Here is a 3,261-nt window from a genome sequence, read left to right as displayed (position 1 = left end):
GAACATGCCACAGTTGTACTTGAAGTCACAGTATTCTGAACCTACCACATGACAGATTAATTCAACTCTTAACTCCACTGGAGCTGCTCCTAAATTTCTGTTTCTTTCCTTGGCATTTCACTAGTTTCAGTCTTACATTTCTAATTACTCACACAATAACTCCACTCAGATATTTATGATCCTCCCAGAAATACTATGGTGATATCTGGATCAAAATGGAAAAGAAAGTCACCTGCACTGCCATCCCTGTGGGCTCAGTTCCCATTTGTGGGGAATTAACTGTGAAGAGCTTTTCACACAGAGTACTAGGAGGAAGGAAGGTACAGGGTACCTTGAGCTTGCGCTTGAGCTTGCACTGAATCTTAGCACCCAGGTTTAGAAGAGTGGGAGCTGAAAAAATTCAGTCAAGTGGCAAAGCTGCCAACAGTTTTGGTTTTCTTTTCTTTTTTTTCCACAAAAACATGAAAACAGATTTGGGACAAATGACTCCTTGTTCTGATTAAACCTCTTATGTTTTTGTTATGTAAACATACAGAAAAATTATAGTTAGAAAAAGAACAATGGTTTTGTTTAATGATATGAAAGGTTATTTACTTTGTAGGCAAGAGTCACATTTCCACAGATTTGGTTCCTTTGAGGGAACATCTCCCCAGAGATTAAGACTCTCTATGCCTGAATGTAGTTGCTTTTCTCAGGAGGTATATTAAGGACATGGCTGGTAGAAGATAAGGACCTGGGACCAGAGGTTGAAGGAACTTTTATATAAGACACATTCTGAGCCCTGGGCAGGAACAATGCTGCTTTGAGCTCCAGATGGTGAAGTGTCATGCAGAGTTGAGGAGGCAGCTTCCTCTGCCCAGAATCTTTCATCAACTAACACTCCTGAGGAATGTTGTTAGCTTTTAGAACCTGAGACCTGGAAACAGCATCTAACCTCTCTTCTCTAATCTCTGCCATCTCTGGTAGCTTTATTATCTCCTACTGCAAACAAGCATTCTCCTTAAAACCTAGAAATAGGACCACTAGCATCTATGTATCATAAACTTCTAATTCTGGTATTCGAAGCAAGGCCCTCCTTGCTAGCTCCTTCTATAATAATCCTGATGAAATAACGTGAATAGGGGCACATGACCTATCTCACCAGAGGAAAAAGTATCCTCATTAATCTAGTCTAAGCCACATCCCCAGAGAAGGATCTGGAGTTGGCCAGTGGTTTGGTCAATGTACTTGGCAGCCAAAAAAAAAAAAAATGCTGGCACTTGTATTTTTGAAAAGTTGAGTAAGACCTATATTTTAACTCTGGGTGTATACCCACAGCTTCCACGCCCCATCTGTGCTGCTTTGTAGGAAAGAAAGAATATACATGTCCAAATGCTTGAACACTAGCACTAAGAAGGGCCCACAAATACTTGTGAATGAAAGGATGAATGAAAATCCTGATGCTTTGTATCCCAGCCCTGGTCTTTCTCTGTAAGCTATTCTTTTCATTCATTCCTTTTCTTTATATCAGCAGATACCTGTAAGAGCAATGTCATTTTGTCTGCCCTGAGACATGACTCTAAAACAGATGAGATGTTGGCCCATTTAATGTTCATAGTCTGTAAATTAGGAATCCAAGATCTTAGATTTTGAAATATTAGTGTGAGTGTGATCAAGTTTAAATCACTTATAGGGTCAGATAAACTTTTAATACTTTTTTTTTATTCAAAAATCTCAGGAAAATTGACTTTAAAAGAGAGGGAAACCAACGTTGGGATCCATGATGGTAGTGGCAGGGGCTGCAGCCACTGACACAAAGCAGCTGGGCAGCACCTGGAGGCCTCAGCCTGAGCCAGGTCTCACATTCGCTGACTCAGCTGCGTGGCGAGGTCACCTCCAAGCCTGAAAGTCAGTCAATCGACCTTGGTTGCCTGCATGAGGATGGGGGCTTGCTGACCACAACCAACTGGGAGGGGCTACCGGCAGGGTAGAAGGTCTCCTCACCAGCTGGCCCGCTCTGTAGAAGTGGCAGGCTCCGTTAGAAGCTTCCGAGGGAGAGAGCTTCTGTCTGTCCTCCGCCTCTGATGCAGAATTTGGTTAGATATATAGGAGACCTTGTCGTGGAAAACAAATTCTAGTTATAAAAAATAAATTTAATGGACAAGTATTCTCAGGATTTTGAAGATACAGAATTTAATAAAGTCACCTACATGCCTCCCCGCCCCACCCATTTTTTTTTTTTTAAATCTGGTGTTTGGAGTAGAAACCCGGGAGCTCAAGTATGCTAGGCCAGATCCCCCACCCTCCAACCCCTACATGCCTATTTTTAATCAATATGTATTTTTGGTAGAAAAGTACATTGGAAACCTGGAGTGGATTTCCAGATTTAACATGGTGGCTTTCACAGCAACATCACAACACCAGAAAGATGAGGTAGATAGTTGAAGACATATTTGACAAGCTGCTCACATCTGTAGATTTTCTGGCTTTTAAAGAAAAGTTTCTGGACTTCAGGGCAGAAAAATAAGACTGGGGACTGGGCTTTAGCGGTGGTTTACTAGCGATTTCATTGTGCAAATCATCTTCTATACCAGCTTCCCAGAACTATCTGTGACACTAAGTCCCACCTCCAAGCAATGAATAGAATCATTTTGAATGTTAGGATCCAAGTAGGCTCAGAGAGACTTCAGCTAATGAGAGAACACATCTTGAAAAGACTGACTCTGTTCTACAACTCTTCATTCACATTAGGTTTGATTTTAACTTTGTAGTGCTGGAGATTGAACCCAAGGCCTTGCACATGGTAGGCAAGTGCTCTGTCACCGAATTACATCATCAGCCCTTCATGTTAAATATTGATAGGCCTGAACCAAAATGACCTGGATTCCCTAGAACTGTTTTTCCTGAAACACCTTCTTGTATAAGTAATCCCAGTGTTCCTCTCCTCCCTAAATAGGGACTCTGAGGCAGACTCCTCTGGAGAAAACCGTGTCAAGCATTCTACCTGGGTTCCTTTCCCCCAGTGTACACATTAGAGCATCAACAATGTAGAATAACCCACCACCATAATCCCTCTTTTTTCCATTGGCTCTGTATGAATCTTTTGAAATTCACAGCTCCTTTTACATCTGGGTTAGAGTTTTATTTTATCAACCTCAATGGGGTTTGTGTTGTGAGTATCTAGGGAGTCACTCACTCAAAGTGGATGCTTGTCCTAAGATTTCTGAATCTCCTATAATCATAGCTTCTCTTAGCTGTAGGAATCAACTGAAAGAGAGAGAT

General features: G+C 41.6%; 1 pseudogene; it reads left to right on the top strand.

The window, feature by feature from the left end:
- Nucleotides 1-215: 215 nt before the first annotated feature.
- On the top strand, nt 216-2,593 carry LOC124102699 (ADP-ribosylation factor-like protein 2-binding protein; annotated as a pseudogene).
- Nucleotides 2,594-3,261: the final 668 nt, after the last annotated feature.

Source organism: Marmota monax, unplaced genomic scaffold, assembly GCF_021218885.2.
Source record: "Marmota monax isolate L192 unplaced genomic scaffold, Marmota_monax_Labrador192_F-V1.1 WCK01_AAM20220418_F8-fsc00002, whole genome shotgun sequence".
Lineage (NCBI taxonomy): Eukaryota > Metazoa > Chordata > Mammalia > Rodentia > Sciuridae > Marmota > Marmota monax.
The sequence above is the reverse complement of the archived record's forward strand: the minus strand, read 5'-3'. Positions and strand labels throughout refer to the sequence as shown.